The 24,659-nt window shown below is 39.0% G+C and overlaps 1 protein-coding gene across 3 annotated transcripts in view; it reads right to left on the bottom strand.

Annotated features, from left to right (window-relative positions):
* The window catches only part of CDH6 (cadherin 6), a 120,823-nt gene extending 102,129 nt beyond the window's left edge, over positions 1-18,694 (bottom strand). Inside the window, exon 1 of one of the 3 annotated variants that reach the window (XM_010977635.3) lies at positions 18,400-18,694. The gene's annotated coding sequence lies outside the window, so the exon portion shown is untranslated. Of the gene's footprint in view, positions 1-1,795; positions 2,197-18,115; positions 18,250-18,399 lie in introns of those variants that run through there. The other 2 variants (XM_010977636.3, XM_010977637.3) reach the window with 2 other exon arrangements.
* Positions 18,695-24,659: the final 5,965 nt, after the last annotated feature.

Below are 24,659 nucleotides of genomic sequence, written 5' to 3'. Positions count from 1 at the left end.
AATGCCAGCTACAGAAGTGCCCCAACTGAGGAATTTAGGGATGAACCAGAGCCTCAGAGAAAAAGCATGTTAGCTGAAGTTGTACCAATATCAGGGGTGGAGTACGTACACATTAATCTTTCATGATCTACCAGAGAAAGCCTCAATCTTTTTGCTTGCACGTCAAAATAATACTGAAAAAAAATCTATGTATTTCTTCATATTAATAGTTAAAAACATTTTACTATCAGCTTAAGCTGTTTTAAAGAACGTAATTTCTGGCCAATTGTAAATATTAACACTAAAACAAGCTATCAAATCACTCTGAAAATTTTCCGATGGAATCTTAATACAATAGCAATTCAATGGCCACAATACCTCAACTAAAAATATGGGGATGAGATCATTTTCATAGTCAGAAATCTTATGCCATTCCTTTTGTTTATGAACTCATTTCGATTCAACTTTCCTCACATATTTTAATCTAAGGTAATTTTTATGCTTGATTGTCTTATACTGATCACATATACTCTGCAAAAATTATGTACATGAAATGAAATTTGGAATTAACATTTTCTGTAAGTCTCTAAGTAATACTAATTTTGTTCTGAATAGATTTAACTTTATTATTATTCTCATAACACAAAGCAACTTAATTGCAAATTTTTATAGTTGTATAATTTTATTTATAAACATAAAAGTAAACCTTATATGGAAAAGGATCATGCACATATATGCAGCCCTATGGGACTTGCAAGCATAAGACCCGCTGGCCTCCAGTGCCAGGCGACCCCTGGGTAGCAGTCACAGAAATCAGAGCTCCAGATGAGGGTATGTATAAGCCCTGTCTGGAAGATACCCCTGAGCTGCAGGGAGGCAGAGGTCAAGTGCAGATGGCGTGTACTGGCCTTCCATCCCTAAGAGCGCATCAGTTCCCTGAGAGCAGGGCCCTAGGCCTCTAGTTCTGGGCCAGATCTGAAACCTGCCCCTCAAGCCCAATCTCCAGGCCAAGCAAATGAGCCTCTTTCTCAGAAGACGGAGGTGCAGGGAGAGGTATGGGAGAGGAGGCGGTGGGGGTGGGGCAAAAGGTTGAGGGAGGGGGAGGGTTGAGGAAGGGGAGGAAGGGGAGAAAGGGGGTGGGGGCACGCGTGTGTGCACCATCCCACTGCGCAGTGTCCAGGTTGGGGGCCAGTAACTGTCTCCTCCCGCCGGACCCAGGAACGCAAGCCCCCGGCCACCAAAGCCAGGAAACCGGGGCGTGTCCCAGCCTCGCACACTGGGGCACCAGGCGCCCGTCTAGGGTCCCTTCTCGGAGACACGGCGCTTGGGACGCGGAGGAGGGCGAGCGCCTAGATGAGAAGATGGCGCCCCCAGCTGGGGCGCGGCAGAGAGAGCTCGGAGGTATGCCCGGAGGCCCCCTCTGGGGAAGCGCCCCGACAGCCCCACGTGTGAGCCAGTCGGCCGCCGGCGCCTCAGGCCCAAGCCAAGCTGCGAGAAGACGCGCGTCTCCCGCCGGAGGCCCGCGCCTCGCGGAGGCCCGCGCCTCGCGGAGGCCCGCTCCGCGCCTGCGGCAGGTGAGTCTGCGCGCGCGCCGCCAGCCCTTAGGGAGCGCTTCCTCCCCTAGCTCAGCCCCCTGGGTCTGCTGCACTGGAGCCCGGGGGTTTTCAAAGGTGTTTTGGGGGCTCCCCTCAGGCGCAGGTGCGAGGTGGGGCTCACACCCTTCCCTCCTCAGGGAGAGGCTCGGGTTGCGCGCTCCCGCCCCGCTGCGGCGCGGGGGGCTGGCGTTCCTGGCGGGATGGGTCCCCGCCTCTCCTACCTGCCTCCGGGTGGGCCTTCTCCGCCAGGAGCTGCTCAGCCAGCTTTGAGGTTTTCTTCCGAGGAATCCCTCCACACGTAGGTGGATTCACTGCGTCCGTGGGCGGAGGTGAGGTCGGGGCCCTCTGACGTCGCCATCTTGGCGCAGAACCTCAGGCCCCCCGTTGTGTTGGAGGTGTTTCGGTGTTTCGGTGGCGGAGCTGGCTTGCGTGCGTGCGTGTGTGTTCTCACACCAGTGCCGCGTGTTTCCGATGCCACAGTTGTGATCTCTTGCGTTTTTCCTGCGCGCACTACCACATGCACAGGGCAGGCTGGCTGTCAGGTTAGAATGAGATCCACAAGCCAAGACAACGCCGTGCTGAACAGAACTCGCATCTACCATTTTTAGTTCATTCTGGCTGCAGTTCACACCTTTGCAAGGCCCCCCCCCCCATCTCCGGTTGCAGATTTTCTGGGGAACTGTGTTGAATTTAAGCCACATTTGGCACATGCACTGTGTCAGCCCAAACACGTTTCCGTGAGTAGAATTATGGGCATGCTGCCCCCAGTGACACATTACATTGGTGACATAAAAAATGTGATGCTTCGTCCCAATTAGTGAAATTAAAAAAAAAAAAAAAAAAAAAAACTAGCAGCAGGTTAAAAATACCCAAGACCCTCAAGCTGATGGAAAATTTGGAAGAAATGATGATAACAACAGCAGCAGCAGGAAAAAAAAAACACCTAACAGTTTTGAGGTGCATCCTACATGCTTGGCATTGTCTTAGTTGCTCCTCACAAGACGCTTTTGAAGTTGAAACTACCATTAACATTTTATAGGCGAGAACTGCACTAAGAGTAACATCCAACAGGGTCACCTGCCCACTGGGAAGGTTTTGTACATACACAGTTGGCCTGGGACTGCCATTGTCATTCAGGAGTAGGACATTTTAAGAGCTCAGTGATAAAGAAGCCCCCTTTCCTCAAAATTTCACATATAACTCATCTCCTAATTAAAGTTGAAGCTTTTATGGTCATGGCTCCTTAATTCTGTCCCTAAATTGCTAGGCAAAAAAAAGACATTCTTGTCATAGTTAAGCATTGGCGAAGTGAATTCACACTGTGGCAAGGTCAGTTCTGAAGGAATACAAATAAGACGAGGAAAAAAAAATGTAAGATTTTCGATTCTAACTTTATTACAGGATGTTTCTGTAACATCCTGTTGTGTGGCATACATCACGTCCACATAAAGGCATTTGTTTAAAAAAGAAAAGCAACCCCCAAACCCTCACTTTTGCCTTAAATTACCCAGATAGCAGGGCCAGCACTCTGTTTTCATTTTTGTATTTTATAATTATTCCACATACTGTTTTGACTTGGATTTAGATAAACATCTGCATTTCAGCTTAGTTGCCTTTCAAATAAAACCTAAAAGAAGAAAAATTCTTAAAGACAGATTTGGGATATTTTTAGTAAGGCAGAGAAAAGAAAATTGTTTTGTGATGCTATTTTTAAATAACACTTTTAAAGGTTTCTTAAAGCTCCAGTGGTTAGGACAGTGCTAAAGGCAAAAATGTTGCTTAAGAAAATACTTCAGAAAATGCTAGAAAAGTTAAAGCCCAGGCCAGGCCCCTCGAGACCAAGGAGAGTGCTCACATGGCAGGATGTCCTTTGAATCTCTTAAGGTTATTTTCTAAATGAGACTATGAGAACAAAATGAAATTATATTTTCCTTCCAGCTAGCTAAGCCTCAACTCCCTAGATGAAAAAAAATGTTTTCTTTTTGGACAGTGATGTATTTCTAGTCAGTCTATTCCCAAAACAAATACACTAGAAACCTCACTTCACACACAGAGTGAAATAAAAGATAGGAACAGAGGTCCTTCAAATGGTTTAGTGTCCTGCTAGCTGCCATTTTGCAGGTAACCCTCACCTGGTGGAAAAGGTCGATTCTGGTCTTACCTATTACTTCTAAAGCTATGCTTTATGAAACCGAATTCCATCCAGTCCATCACTTGCATAACACTTAGGTATTTCATTGAGAGCAATACTGATTCTCAGGGTTGAAATTGCAGTAGAGAGAGTTAGTTAACTACCTAGCTTCCATTTCTCATCTTTCTCCCTGATAGAATCCTAGTTTTGTCTAGATATCTTTCCTCCTCTGAACATACACACACACACACGAATCAAACCAAGGGAAGCTGATCCCAAGAATAGATCTTTAATCTAAAAAGCCAATTGGCACATGAGACTTCCCAGAAATTAATAATATCTTAAGAGTGGTCATATGTCCTGGACTGGCCCAGTCTGACTGAAGGACACTACCCTTAATCCTTGATTGTGAGAGACATTTATCTCTCTCTTCTGCTAGACAAGAATAAGGAAGAATGTAGGCCTGTCTCAAAGTTGGAGGGAAACCATTGGTTGAATGACATTGATGCTGCAGGTGGCAGGAGGGATAAATAGAAAGATGCTGAGTTTTTGATCATGCCTCTCATCCATGGATCACTTTGAGCCTGCTTTTCTATGAACTGTCTCTTAGGTAAAATGTAATTTTATTTATTTCTTAATCCAGTTTGAAATGGGATTTTTCTCTTACTCATAGCCCCAAACATCCTAATATACAGGCTGAAAATACTTGGTGAGAAAGAGTAAGAAATAATCAGATCTTTAAGATGCTGAACATGAATTACTGTAACTTACTTTTCTGATCGCCTTTCCTCTGTTAATAGGCTTACTTATTGGCTTCCCCTTTACCCCTGCTAGCTTAATCACTCCTGAAAATCCTTTAATTCCCTGCTTATCATTCTAAAATTGAGGATGTGAAGTGTGGGAGAGACTGCCCCTGCACAGTTTAGATGACTTGTGTTAACGCAAGGTTGAAAGTGTCAAGCAAAGGAATGGTGCAGAGTCAGAAAAGCAGTGTTGGGAATCACTTTCCTAACTTTTCTGAACCCCTAGTTCTACTCCGTTTCCTCGGAAGTTGTAATTTCCCATAGTGGTGAGGTGTAATAGACAAATTTGCCAGAATGTACCATAGTACCTTTTCTAATCTAGGAAATCCACTTACGTAAAACTAACTTCAATTGATTAGTAAGTTTAAAATTCTCCCTGTACCTTTGGCTTTGGGCTGATGGATATCACATTAAATAGGGAGGTATAAAGAACATTATCCAAACCTCTCCCACTTCATCTCAGACCTCAGAAACATTTGGCGTGCTCAGACAGAGCTGGGCTGAACTGCACCTTTCATTGCCAAATAATATTCATGGAGATCCTATTCCATGCATTGACTGCCACTTAAGGAATGAAACAAGAATACATAATCAGCTGAATTTAATTCAATCTATTTTGTGCAGTCATGTTCAAGGTTACAACAAGGTACGTAGAATCTGGTATTAGACTTCCTGTGGAACCTCAAGAAACATTTCCAGGGTAGGAATTTAGGGGGAAATGATTTTGCTCATAAAAGAAGTACGTAAGAGTGTTCCATAGATTGTTTCATAGATTCCATTTGATGTACTACTGTGGGTGGATAATAAACCGAAAGATAACCAAGGTTTATCATACTAGCCTACACCAAAGAGAGAAAATGTACAGCCTCAGTTTTCACCCTGAACACATAAATAAAAACTCTTAACAATTCTGTGCCTTGGGATAGAGTGACCAAAGAAATTGCAACTTTTACATAAGAAAACATCCCAAATCAAAAATTCAAGTATTGTCTTAGGAGACCCATCAGTTACGTGGTCTGTAACCCTGTTTCAGACATTTGGCCAAAGGCACCAAGGTCATCTTGGGGATGTTACTCTTCTGGTAGGTGCATCCCCTTGGTCTGGACAGTCTAGGTGGCTGGCACTGACCTTTCTTGCTTCTTAAGTGTATTCCTACAATATGTCCAAAGGAAATCAGATTACGAGAAAAGAAAACTAACATTTAGCATGAATGATATAAAAGCACATAACTGTAGTCCAGAAGTTTATAATGAATACTCTCCATTTCTTCTTTCAACAGACATCTGAGGTGTTTTGCCATTTGTCAAAAACAGTGCTAGGCCTTGTTCTCGCGATGCTTACAGTGAGATAGATGAAACCTAGGCAGTCATGTAGAGACTTTTGAAATAATGTGTTTACAGTTGCACTGAGGCTAAGTAAAGTCTCTTTTAGGATCATGCAGTGAGAAATCTAAGCAGGGCAGGGCGGGTGAGTGGAGGTCAGGGAAAGTGTCCTGGAGAAACAGATTCTTGTCCTTTTCCCAGAAAATTCAATGAGATTTGGTCAGTGAGGAGTGAGGACACTGTAGGTGAGCAACCAGGATAGCTGTTTATTGGAACTGAGCTTGAATACATTCAAGCTCTAGGCTTGAATACATTCAACTCTAGGCTTAGCGATGGTAGATCCTAACCAATTTCATGACTGAAACACTCAGTCCTCACAGAATATCTATCTACTCATTGAATAAGTTTCTAAAATGGTAGTTTTTAACAGTCATATTTAATATGGGTTTACCTCTTTTTATTGCACCTCGCTTGATTGCACTTCCCAGATACTGTGTTTCTGCAGTTGGAAGGTTTGTAGCAACCGTGCATCAGGCAAGTCTATCAGTGTATCAGTGCCGTTTTTCCAACATCATTTGCTCACTTTGTGTCTTTGTCACACTTTCGTAATTCCTGCAATATTTCAAACCTTTTGCCAGCAAAAAGATTACAATTTGTGAGCGCTCAGATGGTGGTTAGCATTTTTAGCAATAAAGTATTTTTTAATTAAGATATATACTTTTTTTTAGACATAATGCTATTGTACACTTTAAGTAGAGTATAGTGTAGTGTAAACATACTTTTTACATGCACTGGGCAACCAAGCATCACGTGACTCACTTCTTTGCAGTGGTCTGGAACCAAACCACACAATCTGAGGTATACCTGTATTAAATACATATTGTAACCAACTTGATGTCAATGCATGGTGTTATCCATGGCACCCAACACAATGCCTTGCATGTAAGTATTATTGAATTGAATTGAGTTGAATTGAATTGAATTGAATTGAAATGCCATTGCCTGATCTTAAATTTCAGCTGGTCTTCTTTTGTAAAATGATTTCATGTAGAAACATATTTCTCCTTTGTGTTGTACAACAAACTCATTGAGGGAATTGTAGAGATTAGAGAAAGAAGCAACATGGAAATATTCTAAGTAATAAGCTTCTGGTAGTGGAGAGGGTTGTGGTAGTTCTTTCTAAGCTGGGGCAGGAAGTCAAAAAGCAAATCTGAACACGAATAGAGACTGTGTAAATCATAATGTAACCTGACACTAAAGGCTAATTTCCATGTTCATGTAAAGTGTAAGTATGGGGAAAAGACAAAATAGAATCAACTCCAAATGCCCTGTTCACTTTGCACAAAGCTGGCACTGTGGCCTGTTATTAATAGAGCGTGCTTTCCTTCGCTTTGCTGTCTTCCTTCACTTTGTTTCCAAGTTCTGGCTTCATGCTTAGGAAGTCTGTTACTATCCCAAGATTATACATATCTATTTATCTAATTGTCAGTAATGTTACAGTTTTGTTTTTGTACTCAATTTTTAGTTCATATGGGGTTTATCTTGCTTAGAATATGAGGAAAGAATCTAATCGTTTCCCCCAAAGTGCTAGTATATGTTGTCCTGTCACCCAGTGTCTCTACAGCACTGGGCACAGGAGGATCCCAATAAGCATTATAGAATGAATAAATTAATAAGTGATGAGTCTGAACTTTCCAGAAACTCTTGCCAGGTTCCCCTTGGGATCAACAGTAAGTGATTGTAAGACTGACTCAGATTAAAGTGAAAAGCCAGGCCTAAAGCTCAAAGGCTTTTGTGAGGCTATCTGCTGCTTTGGCTATAATTAATTATAACTATATAATTATATATATAGTTATAACTATATATATAATTAGATATATAATAATATATAATTATAATTATATATTATTATAACTATGTAATTATAACTTGTTATGTGAATATCCTGATAAATTCATTGAGGCACGGGAAGGAAAGATGTTTTTTATTTTCTAATTATATTTTTGAGTCCTGAGAAATATGTACATGTTATATATATTGCATATATAGCTATGACTTTTCCTACACCTTTGACATTATTTTTGGATTTGAGATATACACATTTGAATCTGTCTATCCATCTATCTGGGTATATACACATACATGCATATTAAGCATAAAAGACACAAGAATTTAATATTTAAGAGTATGGGCTATCAGGAGTGCCAGGATTTAATTTAAGCTCTGACAGGTACTAGCTGTGTGACCTTGGACAAGTTGCTTAACTGCTCTGCCTGCCAGTTTTGTCTTTAAAATTGGAAGATTGTCAGTATTTACTTCAGAACGTTGATGTGAAGATTAAATTCATGTAAGACACTTAGAATAGTGCCTGAAATATTGTAAGTGCTCTCTAAGTATTAGCTTTTATTGTCATCCTACTCAGTTTTCCCAGTAATCTTTCTTATTTTTGCTCATGTAACAGATTCAAAATATCTTAAAAAGAACATTTAGGATTACTTGACTGAGAGGTCAAAAGAAGTCACACTTAGCAAAAAAAGCAATTGCTTTATTTATCATAGAAACTATATAATAACACACATGGATACTAAAACTGTAAAAAAATTCATAAAGAGCAATGTTTAGTTTAGGTTTGAATTCTGAAAAATAAAATACATAGATTGAAAGTGTTAAGCTCAGAGGTACATCTTGTTTCCAAACACAAATTAAGAATTAAAAAATCAAAATGACAGACTACTGCTAATCTGCTTAAGAAGGCATAAATTGTTAATCAGGCTCCAGGCAACCTTGTTTAATACCAAGTTTAATAAAAATCTGCCTGGAGGAAGAAGAGGTCTGGTGGCCGATTTTGAAAGCTGGGCAGCTCTATTTACATGCTTAGTCCCTCTAGCTCTCAGGACACCATTGATAGGGTTTCCTTTGAAACTGGCTCCTTTTAAAGGAGTCAGAATTATTAAAAACTACGGCACAGGATAGAAAAGTTATATTTTTTTCACTAGTGGGAATAAACTTGAAAAGGAAATAAATTGGAGAAATATTTATTTAAGAGATTCTTTCGCAGCTTCGTTGAGAAGAATTTCAGACAATAAGCATTTATTGAGCCCTCACTATATGCTTACATTCGCTAGTGATGCCTTCATCTTAAAAATGTGATCTTGAGCTGGAAGAAGTGGTATTTTAAAACCATTTTCTCCTTTCTCCCCAACCTAGATTTATTCATTCCACAAGGCATCTTATATTTGTATCATGTGGGCTTTTACTGTGCAGGGAATCAAGAAAATTTCCAATTGGCATTGTTTTTAGGAGCACTTGTCAATCAGGTGAAAACTAAATTGGAGAGCATTTGACAAGCGCAGCATCTTCTGAGCAGTCAGAGCCTCGTGGCTGCTTCTCTGGGTGGCTGAGTTTAACACGCAGCCCCAAATACACTCCTTGCTTTAAAGTCTTTCTTAATATCATCTTGGATATTATTGCTTGTTTCTTAATTACAAAGCAGGGCAGGTTTGGCTCTTGTTTTCTATGATTGGTTCCTCTAAACAGCCATGATTGTCATATTGAGAAAAAAAAATTAGGCATTTAAAAATGTTTTAAGTTAGTGACAAATTGGGAAGCAAATATATGTTCTATTAATGTTAAGAACATCCAGGGGGCAAAGCAAACTTCTTGTTCTTTGGTGCCCAATTCACCCAGCATAGGGTTTCAATGATTTCTTCCCTCTCTGTCCACTATGTAAAAATCTTTCATTGCATCACATTAAATTCAGTTGCTTGAGAGCATTTTACTCTTATGTAGCTTTCAACTTTATATTTTAAATAAAGTCATTCTGTTTGGTGAGAAAGTAGTTACTCACATGATCACTAGACATCATGCAGTGTCTTTTCCTCTATTGGGGTCATCTTTTTACTTAACTGCATTGTTTTTTTCAGAATACACATTTAAATTCAAAAGCCAAGTTTGTAAGAAAAATAAACCATGGTACTATTTGGAAAGATATTTTGTAATGTGACATCTTAGAATTAAAAGCAAATTTGAGGAAGTTTTGTGGACAAAATTTTAAAATGTGGGACCTGTATTTGACATGCCTGTGCTTATTTCAAAGGCAGTTTACCTGCAGGTCAATATAACTTTCCCTAAATGCAAAAATTATAGCAGAGCTGGTACTTTCTGGATCTGGAGGTTTGGGACCACCTCCTCTTGATGACACTAACCAGTAAGTGACCCCTTTATTCTGCTGACTTAATTAGGACCTGCCCCAAACATCTCTTTTTTGATAAAAAGGGCAGATATGAATCAGAAAGTGGAACTGTGGAACTGATATTTATCACAAAGCCTCCCTCATACAATTAATTTTTTTTATGAAACGCTGACAAAATCCCAACTAGATACTTTTAAACAAGTAGTTTAATATGAGAATAATTGCTGGGAAATACAGTAGTTCTATTTGATTTAAATTAGGATCAGCAGTAATCCACCAGTCTTGGTGAGTTTTATCATTTTGCTGTGGTGATTACTTAGTCTCACCACACCGTTTTGATCTGGGTTAAATTAGAACCTGTTGCTAAGAAGAGCTTAGAATATTTTACTTGAGTGTGAAATTGAGCATTTTCAAACATTTTATAAAAGGGATGATAGTAGATTAATAAAGCTCTCTTTTTTCAATCCTGCTAAGGAAGGTTAACCTTTGCAGATAAAAATATAAGCTCATTTTCATGACTGAAATCTATACTGTGAGCTAGAAAGCAATTGCTTTTTGATGTAACAATGCATACCTTAACGTACAAATCAGCACCTTAGAAAGTTTGTGTTTGCCTGCAGTTATATAAAGTTAACTTTTAGGGAAAAAACTTTTATACCCTTTTTATAATGTATATATTTAAATTGAGCTGGGTTAAAAAAATAAGATATAATTTTAAAACTTCTTATTTTTCACTGAATAATCCACTGTGTAATCAAGTAGGTGAATTCATTGCTGCTGGCACATTCCAGCCATAAGCTTCGAAAAGCACACTTTTGGAGGATCTATTCATATAGTCAAACGTTGCATTAGTATTCCAAATATTATTATTAATCTCTATAAAGTTTAATTAAGGGATCCAAGGATACCTCTTGATTGAATGTCTTTAGTTTATCTTTTTGGCCATCTGTTTGGTTTATCATTATAATTCCCCTTTAATTTTTTTATTTATCCAAACAAGAAAAAGAACTAAGTCGATCATTTTTCAACATTATGTTATTCATTATCTAACCCAGTGATCCTCAGACTTTTGGATTTCATGGAACATTAACAGTTTTTTTTTTTTTTTTAAGTGGGGAGGGTTGACATTGGGTTGCTTGCCAGACTTTAATTTTGCTAAGGGGAAAAAAACAACATAATTTATCCATATACTTTCATGAAAACAATTGACATTTTAACTCCAAAGAAGTGAGAAGGTCACTGTGAGTCCTTTAAACTGAATAAATTAAATTATGAAAAACACAATAGGTTGTGTTTTTCATATTTCATATCTGATCACTGACCAATAAACTTTTTTGTTTTTTAAAGATGAACACCTGATTTTGGATAGCCTGGGGAATCATTGCTTTAGATAAAGTTCACTCAAAACTACAGTTAAATCATCACAAATAAAACAAAAACCTAAATGTTATCATTTGTCCCCTAGTGGTCAGAATTTTGAAGGAAAATTTTGATACTTTTTTTGCAATAGGAGCTTTAGGGTACGAACACACATAAAATTCCTAAAGAAGTCCAAATCCTTAGTTTCCATGTCTGCTCCTTCTTAGCGTATTTGTAAATAACAGTATTGTAAATTTAAATTTCCTCTTTCAATTTTTAATGCCAGAATTTTTAATGCCAGAATGCTAGAAGTCAAATTACAGAAGAGATAGATAGAGATAAAGAACAAGATGAATTTAGTTTATCCATGTTACTTCATGTCTCTGGTCATCAGGTATCTCAAATGTAAATGATGGGTGTTAGATAAAGTCATTTCTAAGCTTTTTTCTATGTCTGACACTCTCTGATAATATTTCTAATTGTCAAACTGTCCATGAAGGCTGTGACTTTTTGAATGGTGGTAATAGAAAGAAGAGAGTTTAATGAAAATGGTTCATCAGTGTCAACCACATATAATATTACTGTATAGTTGAGAGGATGTCTTTCTTCTTTTCTCCTTCCTGCTTTCCCTCCTTCCCCACCTCCCACCTGCCTTTTCTTGTGAAATTTTACTGGTAAAGAAACCACTCAGAACAAATATTGAACTGTGATGGTAATGAAATAATAAAACTGTAATCATAAAAGAAGAAAGTAATTATTTTTACCCATCAAATAAGGTGGGAAATAAATACAGTCTTATTCAACTCTACCTACAGTCTGCAAAAGCTATGTATCTAGCCAGTTTGTCAATGCCCTAAGAAAGGAGTGATGCTGTCATGGGTGCCGTGAGGTTGGGATGCCCTCTGTCAATGAAATAGTTGTCATTTTTAGCTACCTTCCTGAAGTGCCCCCTCCAACCTGAGGCTCTCTCTTTGAAGGCAGAAGATGATTTAGTATCTTATAAAAAGTACCATTATTATGAGCAGAAAAAGGGCCCACACAATCCTTTTTACTAAATTATAAACTCTAATGAATGCTTCCAAGTGGTTTTTCAGAAATGAATAACCTACAAACATTTTTCTCAGCCTTAAAAATCTTCATTGCTCTGGTCAAAATAATCAGATCATTCTCATGGCCTCTGCTGCTCTGTATTTCTGAGAGTCACACTTTTACTTCTAAGATATCACAAGTGTTTGTTAACAGCACATTCATTAAGTTCTTGGCTCAAACAGAAATTTCCTAGAAATTCAAACTAAAAAGGGCTGAATAAAGAGGATACAAGTATAACACCTTCCTTTTGACTTGCTCTGTAATTTATTAACATACAGAATGCACATAAAATACTTATAACAGTGTGTGACATAGAAAAGCTCAGGAAAGGTTTATTATTTATTTTGTAATTATCATCCTTGTTATTTGGATATATAAAAATTCTGAGCCTACTGGTCAGTTTTTTTTAAATTTGTGTGTATGTATGTATAGATATATATATTCAGCCAAATTTTAAATTCAGACACATTTTAAAATATATTTGCCATGTTTGTTACCAGGCATGTATGGGGTGGAGCTGTGCTGTCTTGCTAGTTCAGTCTTTTTTTGTGCTATACTATGTGCAGAATCCAAATGGATGACTTACATTTGGTCTTTATCACTTTCATATACTTCGAGTTGCAGGTGTCAGAAGGACACACAATATAACTATTTAGCTTGCAGGACAATAAAGATAATAAAAGGAAAAGAGTTGATATTCTTCAAAGCACTTAGAAAATCTTTCTTTGATTCTCCTGAGATTTCAGACAACTTTTTAAAAAACATACTTTTCTGGTTATTTTATGATCCATGTAGGATCATTTCCTTTATATGATGATTTTTTTTTAAAGGATAACTTTCAAATTTGCATTCCATGGTAGAGAAGCATAGTGTTTATATGCATGTTAATGACATAATCATGTTTATAAAGTTGTATTTAATAGTAGCAGTATTTATAAAGTGGAAAATGTATCCCGTGTAAAAATGGCAATTTTGATTCTATTTCTGTTCTTATGTTTTCCTTGTATGTAAAAATTCACCTCCTCATCTCTTTTCATTTTACTCACTTGAGACATCTTCTCAATTTAGTTTTTTCTTGCTGTTTTCCATTCTTATAACTTATTAGGTTTCCTGAACATCTTTTGGGCATATCTACCAAATTAGGGAATTATAGAAAGAGAAAAACACAGTGCTCTTTCAAATGATGACATATGAAGATAAATCATACCCTGTGAGCTTTCTATTCCTCGTTTTCTTCCTAAGTTGTTCTCTTCCACAAGATAGCACTGCATATGATAGGAAAAGCTTGGGACCCATGCTGCCCATTTATACTGCACATCAAATGTAACAACATTCTGGCTTTAATTAAACTCTTCCTCTTATAAATCTCAGCAAGGTGATCTGATTAATAGATGAAATGAACACCCAACAGTGTTAGTGTAAAGATATTAGACAGATGAACAAAGTAAAATAATCTCTAATAATCTGTAGGGATGGGGAGACATAGACCCCTGTACATATGCGTCTACTCTACATTTATGCATGTGTGCTTATAGCATTCATTCTTCAGTTAGTTTCTTTGTTGGAAGAGTTAAAAATTTCCTGGAGAGTTGAGTCTTGAACAGCTAGAATACAGGCTGTATCTGGTCTCCTCTGACCCAATCATTTTGGCTTAAAGAGCCTTACCACATTTACTTCTGTAGTAAATGAAGGTGCACCACCTTTTTGAAGGGTTATGTATACTTTTCCCCTCTTAACTTAGCTCCTTTCTTTTTGAGTGATGTGGTTACAAAAACTGTATACATTTGGCTCCATACCTGAATTAGGGAGAACCTCGTTTCTCATATGATTGCTTTGAAAAAAGGGAGCGTTCCTTAGAAATAGGAACTTTAAAAAATGTAGGCCAGTTTAATCTTCCTAAGAGGAAAGCTCAAACAAAAATAATGTTTAGATCTAGGAAAGTGCCTCAAACTTTCATCTGTGTTCAAAATAAAACAATAATCCTAGTGGAGAAAAAAAAGAAAAGAATGAAGAGAAAAAAAAATCAACCCAAGACCTGCATTTCCTTATTTCTTCTCTAATATTAATGGAACAGTGTCACAACTGGGTGCTCTGTGTGTGTGTGTGTTTTAATTTTCTTCTTTCACCAATTTCCCTATTAGCATGATGTTCTTGTGTCTTTGTATTTAGAAGCATTATTCAGAAAAAATTTTTAACCAGAGAAGGTTTGATTATCTACATTTTCACCTTTTTTGTGAAGCAAATAACGTAAGCTCAGTAGACACTAGCTAGGCTAAAACACTATTAAAAATGCGATTCAGACTGAGTCACTGCTCGTTATTTTTATAAGCAAGACCCTAATTCTGATTGACCCCAAAGAATGGGTTGCTGTGACTAAGCTACAGCACAGGCAACTGGCTTCTGCCGGATGTTATCTCATTTGGAACACATTTCAAACTTTAGAACAGATTTTTAAATTGGAAGTTGAAACCTGCAGACTGTCAGCAGAAGAGGCTGATTCACCCCCCATATCTTACTTTAAGTTCCAGGCAGATTTTTTTTTTTAAGAAGTAGGTTACCTAAAATGTGTTGTGATACATCAAAGAGAGAAATAAAAACCACCCCCACCCTGGAATAAGAGTGACACATGCATCTAAACGTCTTTTGGAATTTTTTAATATATACTTATTTGAGTGGGGACTTCTTTAAATTAGAAGCCTCTAGTTCAGTATAATTTGTGAATGTTCATGGATCTCTGAAAGGTTAATTTTTTTTTTCTGCAAACATTGGTTCAGTGGTGGGAGTTCTTCATGTGGAATTTTTTGAGTCATAACTATAATGCCATTATTATTATTAAGTGAATTTGATTGAAGGAAGTACAGTCTTGGCAAGATCAGAAATAAGGAAAAATCTTACCTTATATTGATAGTGGGGAATTTTTTATTAATTGGCCATTGCTTTCATTTAGAATCATAGAAAAGTTACCAAAAGTCTAGATACCCAGAAACTATGCAAACATTCTTGAGTTCCTTAAATTAGAGGAACTATACAAATGACAGCAATAATAATGGTTTTGACATGTCATAAGTATCAAGATAGGGCTTGGAGAATACTAACTTGTCTGTGAAGAGAAAGCTGTTGCGTGCTTTTTATTTTAGATAACAAAACCCGCGATGCAGCTGGACTGCAGGGAGAAATGCATGGCATGACCCACTAGAGGTCCCTTCCAACTAAAAAAAGTTTCCATAGTTCACAGGATGCAGCCTCAGTAAGCTGGCATTCATGACTGCAAAGCAAGTAAGGGCCAGAAGTGGGGACCACACATTTTACTTCCTTAGGGAGAGACATGGTTTCATTCAGGTTGTTATATTTATCTCTTTTTTTTTTTATCCCTATGTGGGACAGTTACTCAGTTAGCTCTAATTAGATATTCAGGACCTGTTGTTCCAACTTATTCATACACTTGTTAAAAGAAAGTGCACTTGATGTCTGGAACTGTAGTTGTGCTGTCTAGAGATATTAGCTCTTTCAAGTGTATCGGGGCAATATTTTGCAAGATAGTTTTTTTTTTTTTTTGCATAAAAAGGAAGAGTGCCTCAGAGTAAGTTACACTTGGAAAGCTGATGGAAGTGGTGGGTGGAGGAGGTAATATACGTATTTTCTGATAGTAGGCACCTTGGTAGGAAATGATTATGTTTCTGTATATTATCTTTGCAGAGTTAGCATTAAGAAATGTAATTGCAATAAATTGATGTAAAAGCTAGATAGTAAAGGGACTAAAAGTCCCTACAGAGACACCAGGCTGTCACTTACTTATAATGGTAGCAAAAGATAATTGTAGACAAGTACAGTAGCACTAAACCATTGCTGTTTTCCTTTAAAAATGTGCTGCTGCCTCTCAGGTTTTTCTGAAGAAATCGGTTACTTCCTCTGCTTCTAAAGTATGCCATGAACCATCAAAACACATAATATAAAAATCTGCCTTTTATTTCCCCCCAATACCTTTTTAATTAGAACACACCAAAGAGCAAAAGGGGATGAGATACAATTCTGCGTGATTGCATTTTTTTCCAGTAAATTGTTGGATTTCTTTTAAGTTTCTGAGCTCAGCATTGAAAATCTGGCCTCTGGCATAAACTTTGCCCTCCTTCTATGACAAAATGAAGACATCTGCTTGATCATATCCCATTCCTTCACAACTTGTCTTCTCGCTCTCTAAAAAAATAGCAAACGCATAGCCAAGCAAGTTCTGTTACACAAAGGATGATGCTCAAGCCAAACTGGAAGAGATTTTTTTTTTTCTCTCTCCTTAAGTAGAATCCTAAAGGTTTTCCTTTTCAGGTAAAAGCATCAGCAAAAAAAGAAACGAAATAAGCAATCCTTGGCCATCATTTGTATAAGCTTATTTGTTCTCCATTCTTAGAAGAGTTGTCCATTAACTAGGTAAATCCCTGTGTTCCTTTTCCCACACAGGGAGGATTTTGCACCCCTTGGATAATAACCACTCAGAAAGCCCATATTTTGCATGTGCATCCTTCCAGAGCAACCAGACATGTACACACCAGCCACTCCAACAACACTTTGTTTGCAGGAAAAAAAACCCCTTCTTTCCCACATTATGGTGCTTCAGTAAGTGAAAATGAAGATTGACTGAAACTCGGGCTGATACACCTTCATAGTGTGAATATCATAATTAAAATGTCCTTACCAAAAAAAAAAAAAAGAGAGAGAGAGAGGGAGAGAGAATTGTGTGGCTCTTCCAGATGATTAAACTTATTGGTACTTGAGTGTTCTCAGTAGTTAACTCAGGTGAACAGCCCCGTTCTCTAACAGGAACCTGCATATAACTCCCCATAAAATATGGATTTTATTGCAGCAGCGACAACACTTCTCAGCACCACGCTGACCTCTCCAGCATCTCCCATCTCGAGATCTCCAATAACTCTTGGCTGAAGAATAACTACGGAAGAAGTAATCCCAGCCCTGCAACTGCTGCCCTACACAACATAGTAACGTTCCCTCTTATTAAATTACGGGATTAAAGCATTGGAGGCTCCACTTTTCCTGCATCGGACACCTAAAACCAGACGCACTTGGTTTGCTCTCTAACCAGTCCTGGGGAGGCGTTATCTCCCGGATTTCTGCCTGACCAGCCGTGAAAGAGCACGAGCGAGCTGCGTCTTCCACATGACTTTTCCCTGGACAGTGTGCTCCATTTTCGAAGTCCAATGTTGGACTTTCCTTGCAACCTAAGCATTTCTGTCCTATGTCAGCCGGCAGGCGTTGCCCCCAACGTGCAAGCTAACAGTTTTCTTTAGCTTCTTCTCTGAGCCAAATCATCTCTTCAGCCTAAGTTTTCCCTACTGGGAGCATTCGGGAGTGTTCAAGCTACCTGATTTTCTGCTTTACCCCCAAAGCCAAGAAATGTAACTCAAGCAAAGCAGCCCCCGCGCAGACCCTTGTGATGTGGGCAGGTGGAAATAAATCAAGCCCCAAACGGCTCCACGGGTCCTGCACGCACCAGCGCCCTTGGTAATTGACCAGCCAACTTTGCAAATGCCGGAGCTCCCTTGGCAGCCTCTGCCGGTGGAGAGAAAGGCAGCGGGTTCATCCCCGCGGCCCCGTCACATATGCCCCCACCAAGCCCCACCGCGGATGGGTCTTACCAGAAGGCGGAGGAGCGGGGCCCAGGCTTCCCGGAAACCGGCGCCGGTTAGCGGCAGCGGCAGCGGCAGCAGCGCCGCCCTCGCAGCCGGACCCGCACGCCCGCCCCGACCCGGGCTCGCAGGCTGAGCATCCCTCCCAACTCCGGCGTGCGGCACCCACCGGGCGGAGAGGGCTCTCTCTCTGATTGGCTTCCATCAACGCTACAGAATTAAAAGAGAGAGAGAGAGAGAGAGAGAGAAAAAAAAAAAAGGCATGCACCACCGCCAACTGAGACCGAACCCACCTCTGTTCGCCTTCCTGCGCCCGGGGAGACCCAGCGACCCGCCCAGGCTGCTCCTGCCTCCGCTGCCGCTGAGGTCTCCGACTCTGCTGTTCTTGCTGCCGCGGCTGAAACTGCAGCTCTTGGGATGGGAAGGTTACGGGCTCCGGAGAGCTGGCTCTTGTGGGCACACACTGATTTGCAAGTGAATGAAGTGGGAGGGAGCAAAGAGAGGAGGACTTTGTTCGAGAGGCCCAGTGCCTGCCCCCGCCCGCCCCCTCCCCTTGACAGAATGACTCCCTGTGTTTGAAGTCCTGAGCAATTCGCTCCCTGTAACACTCCCTCAGCCCCAGGCTTTCCTTTCTTTTCCTTTCTTATTTTTCGGGGGGTTAAGTCATACTAAGAACTTGCGTGACTTCGTCTGTTCCCTGCTTTATACTATCAAAATGCAGCGTGTGCTGTTATCAGCAACGGTTGGATATTCTTTTTTTTTTTTTTAACCGACTGAGCAATTACAATTCCCAGGGACACAGTACATTGTCGCACAATCAGTTGGCCAGCTTCGTGTTACATAGCACGCATAACATGCACACATACCGAACAAACCCGTTCTCCTGAGATAATACCGACGGCTTTTCAGGCGTTCTCCGGACGCAAGCAGACATAGATTCGGATGTGTCTTTCCTTCTTTCCTTCCAGGAAGACAGGTTTTCACATAGTCCTACGATCTCTTGTTACTCTTTCGCAATGAGTAACCCCAGGGTGTCGTAGAATGAAGCCATGCTTCTCTGGGCTTGCAGAAACACTCAAAACCTAGACCCTTCAGGCTCACCAGTGACTTACGGCTGATTACATTTTTCTAAATGAGTTAATTCAAGGACACAAAAGACTTGCAGAAGAGGGGTGTATAATGATATTCAAGGTCTGCTTAACGGTTAAGATCTTTCGGGAAAGTTCTTGAAGTAGGATAACCTCCAAATTAAACTCTTTGGTAAACACATCATTTTGCATACCTTTATTTACAGTGACAGAAAAGTTATTTCTAACACTAGGGAACTAAGCTGAAAAAATCTTAAGCATGTCAAAGAATTATTAAGTGAGAGTAATGGCTTTCTACATAGGAGATGTAGACATGATGGAGCCAGGCACTGCTGGATTAGGAAAATTAAATCTATTACCACAGTGATTGCACCCGGGGTCAGTAGCATCCCAAACCAGCTGTTTGTGTGTGCTGTAAATTCGTGGGGGAGATTTCCATTGCACGGTGCTCTTAAAAAATCCAGGCTACTTTGGCCTCTGAATGGTTAAACTGGTTGGAGGTTGGTCTCCTTCCCAACTTAGCTCCTACTAGAAAATCTTTTGTTTCTCCAATAGGAGTTCAGGCATTTAAATAAAGCCAAAATCAAAGTATTTCCTCTAGGCAGTCAGTGCTTCAAAGAAGTGTGCATGGAATGGTTTTAGCACAGATGTTCCACACATGGAAGATGGAAAGACTTTGAATTTCTTTCTTGAAAATATCTTCTTTTAATGAAGAATTGCCACCAACTTACAAAAAGAGGCTGAACGTTTTCTCTTCATGCAGTTATTTAAACTCTTGTGGAGAAAGGATAGGCGAGAAGAAAGCTGCTTCTGATTCAGTCTTTTCCTCAGATTACGAATTCCTATACATTTAATTGGAAATACTTGCTCCTTATGTTTGTATAGTCCTTTATTGCTTACGAAGTGCTTTGACAGACCATTTTATTGAGTTCTTCTTTCAACAAGTGGTCTGATCTTTCCCCATTAGAATAAAGGAAACGGACTGATAATAAGATTGCATAAGTTTAGTAACATGTCCAAAGCAATAAAACTGATAAGCAGAAGAGTTAGAAATATTACTGGTAAAACTGTGGCTGTATATATATCTATCTATATATGCCAAAAGAAATAAGTCACATTCTAAGACTACGTTTTACAGAAAGATATGCAAAATAACTGATTTTTACGATGAAAGTTGGATAATAGTGAAGCCAATGTTCTACCCATTGAATAAATTTATATCTCAAAAAAGGAAATCTCTAATTGTTTGCAATATATTATTCTTCCAACCCCATTAAGCTAAATATCAAAGGTGATTAAAACAGCTACTTTTTATTAAGAATGGATAAACAATCAATTTGCTTCTAAACAGTTCAAGTGGCAATATTAAATTACATAAAAATTAGCACTTCTTATACTAAAAAAGGTTTTTGTGTGATTTATGAAGCTATCTAGTAACATTTACTATAGTCATTTTTAATTTTTAGTTGTACAGTCTATGTAAACATCCAGAATTATTTTATTCTCATTCTAGAAGTAAAAAACTGAGAGTTACTAAGGTTAAATGATTACCCAGTGTCATTTAAGTACTGTTTCCAGTTTGTTCTCTGGCACACCAAAGCATGCTGCCAAGTAATAGAGCTAATTAGAGATAGTTAAACAAATGAACAGGTCTTTGCTGTCAGCGTGTAGGGTCTTCTCATGCAACTCAAGATGGAAATTCTGCAGGGCTTCTGGAAAGACCCGGAAGCAGACGCTGAGAAGCCATCAGTACTCAGCGTGTACCACTGCTTTTCTCTCCTCGCTGTGCTTCTGCTTCTACTTTGTCTCCCTTCACACCAGGTTCCTCTGTCATTCAGTCAGACCTTAGAGCAGTACCACTGACAGCTCCAGAGCTTACCTGTTGGAAAGACAGTGAGTTTCTCTTTCTGCTTCATTTCCAGTGTCTTGGAAAGCAGCTCTGATTGGTCATGTGTTCCCCTGGACCAGTCTGCTGGGGCTGGGGCAGAGGGAGCAGCAGGGCTGCCTACCTATTGCCCACCCCCAACCCCCCATCCCCCCCCAGCTCCCTGGCCACAGTGAGGGGCAGCAGCTAGGGAAGGTCCTTGTGAACTGGGAAGACATTCCAAAAAGTGCCCCATTCCACATGTTCTCTTGTTTTGTTTAGTAATTTGGTACAGCTGAAGTATCTCATCAGTTTTTAGACTACTTCATTATTTTATGTGCTTCAGTCAAAATTACTTGTACTTCTCTCCTTTTACAGCTTGCAAAATTTCATTTTTTTTAGACTCCTTCATAGACCATTACTAGGGATATTAATTTTGATGAGGGATTTTTCAACTTCCACTAAACCTCTCTTCAGATGATTAAGAGGCTATATTATCCTTATAATGGGGATGCATATAAATAAATAATTACAAGTTCTCTGACTTTCTTTTCAATAATATACATCTGTATGCAATGATTATCTGATAAAAACATTTTCATGATCATCAATAATTACTCCTGATTAGAGGGAAAAAGTTCACTTTTTAAAAAACCATGCGCCTAATTAAGAATCTTGGCATGGGTGGTTTTACTTCAGCCAATCCAAATCTTCCATCTAAAATTTACCTTAAATTGTTGCTACCAGAAAAAGTACACACTTACAATGCTTATTACTTAATCATTATGATGTGCGCAGGTGAACAGATTTCACTGAGGAATGACTGCCTCTTTCCCACCTCTGCCCTGTAGATACCACACAAACACAGACACACCAGTGTTTAAGGGGGGGAAAATACCCACTCTGGGTATTATTGAACTGAAACAAAGGAGACAGGAAACCTCGATGGGATTCCTCTTTTGTGAGAGCCATAGACATCTCAATATAAGCTAAAATAACTTCACACAGACTTCATGTGCTTATCCAGGTTTTCTCCTCCTGGGAGAGTTTCCAATACTGTATTTAAAATGGGTTGGATCCCAGGATGCATTAAGACGTTTCTCTCTTGATCATTATATTTGACTCATCACTATAGGTAGATTACAGTAGCCAGGAGATTTCCAAAATGAGATAAATGCTTAGCAGCAAAATATTGACCTACACAGGGCATTTTAGTACTCTGAGCATTTCCGGGTTGGTAGAGTAGACTTCAGTTTTTGCTGAATTCTTTCACATTTTATTCACTGCCTAGTGGTAAAATCTAGACTTGCCTGATCAGATGTCTACAGCTCAAGTTTGGTAGACTGAACTATGTCAGTGAAGGAGTATGTCCTGGTTTAGAAGAAATAGCCTATTAGGTGGATATGCAAGGTATCAGCATATTCTCTTAAATAATTGGTATAGACCAGAACAAACAGAGCCATCTACACTTGTGTCCAGAGGGAAAAATCATTCCTTTCTTCCATTAAATCCCTCTCTCAGTTATAGAAGCACTTGATGGGAATAGTGGCAGACACGAGTAGGAAAGACAATATAGTAACACATGTTCAAAAATATTTTGGAATTATATATATGTATATAGAGAGAGCATTAAAATTTCACAGAGTTTGTCAAAAAGAAGACAAGGGCAAAGCCAAGAAGATTATTCTCTGTGAATATATGTAAGCGTTCCCTTAAGAGTGGACCACACGTCACCTAGAGCCTTATTGTCCTCTTTAGGCACCAAACTTAAATACCCTTTTCTTTTTCGCCCCTTCTCTGCATTTTCACTGTACTTTGTAAAATACCTTCAGTACTTTAGCTGGATCTCATTGTTTACATGTTCTTGTTCATCTTCTAGACTGTATATCCACTGAACTGCTGAACGTACAGCATGTGTCTATTTTGGTCATCATTTTATCCCCTGTTGCTGGAAAAAATGCTTGGTACTACTATAAATAAGTAGGGATCTAGGTAAACAAGAATGGATTCAGTAGGCAGAAACCGTAGAGGGGTCATAGACCCAAGATCATGTTTATTAGCTAAAGGTGACAAGACTGAAAAAGAGAAGGTTCAAGCTGGCCATGAGCACTTTCAAGTACCTGATGAACTGTCATATGGAAGAAAATTAGAGTGGCTTTTAATGTGACAGAAGCTTCAATTAGTATCAACTGGATAAGCCACAGGATGATACTGCATTTCGTTAATTCTAAGACACCCATATTTTCCCATTTTAACGTCTCTGAAATCATGTTACCTCTTACAATTGATGTGATAAGAAAGGATCATGTCATGGTATAATTGGCAGTGTCTCTTCTTTCTTAGTGACATAAAATAATTGTGCAACTTACTACCATTGGCATCTTTGATCTGATGACATGCAGATGGTAGATTTAAGTTCGACATATGGAAGAATTTTCAAACTTAGTGCCGTTCAAGATGAAAGGTACTGGCAGCTTTAGCACAGAGATTGGTCCCATTCCTGAAGGCGTTCAGTCATAGACTGGACAAACGCTTCTTATAAATGATCTCAAGCATCAAATTCAGGACTGAATGATCTTTTACATCTTTTTCAAACTTGAGATTCTTGAATTTTGAGTCAACCCTCTTATTTTTGTAGATGAGAAAAAAGGATCATTGAGGTTAAGTGCTTTGTCCAAAGTCTCACACATCTTACTTGAGACCAAGCCTGGTCTATCCATGCCTCCCATTTCCCAATCTGAAGCTACTTTCATTTACTGTTTATCCTTGTTTTCTCTTCAGGCTTGCAGTATAGAAAATAGATACACTATTTTGATAAGAGCAGTAATTAACACTTACTGCATGTGTATGATGTGCCATTTACTTGTTCTTTACATGTATTATCACATTTAGTCCATCTGACAGCCTATGTGCTAGGTGTTATTATCATTCTTGTTTGCAGATGAAGAAGCTGAGGAATGGGAGATAGTTTGTCCAAAGTCACACAGTTAGTATGAGTCAGAGCTGACACTCAAACACACACTTTGAAGTGAGCTCTTGTACTCTTAATCACTATACAGGGGCTTACAGATTCACAGAACTTACTGCGGAATCTATATGCAGTGATGTGAAAATCAAAACCTGCCATATTACAAAATTTCTGATTTTAAGATAAACATGCCTTGGGTGTTCCATTACTATCTTTTTTATTATTTGCCTCGAGATATCTGGATAATGGTTTCAGCTCTCTACTGCATTTATGTTCAAACAAAACCTTAAGTACTTTTGTTAAATTTTAGGGATAGCAGAAAGCTTATTGATAAACCGATAAAGTAATTTACCTCTCAAATCAACAAAATTCAGTTTCATTCTCTGCTGGGTGTACACTGGACTCATGCCTACTTCTACTCTTTTCCTATCTAAAGACACCCTAAAGTTGAGAAAAATCAGTATTTAACTTGCTTCCTGACCTTTGTTTTTTATTCATTGTGGGCGCTTGGCCATTTGTAAGGATATATTGACTCTTTAGTGTTTTTTTCTAAGGAGAGCTATCTTGGTGCACTGTGAACCCTCAGGGGGCAGTCTTTATTCCTCAAAGAGGAAGGCTTCATAGAGGATGCAG

This window comes from Camelus dromedarius, chromosome 3, assembly GCF_036321535.1.
Source record: "Camelus dromedarius isolate mCamDro1 chromosome 3, mCamDro1.pat, whole genome shotgun sequence".
NCBI lineage: Eukaryota > Metazoa > Chordata > Mammalia > Artiodactyla > Camelidae > Camelus > Camelus dromedarius.
This window is presented reverse-complemented; position numbering and strand designations above follow the sequence as displayed.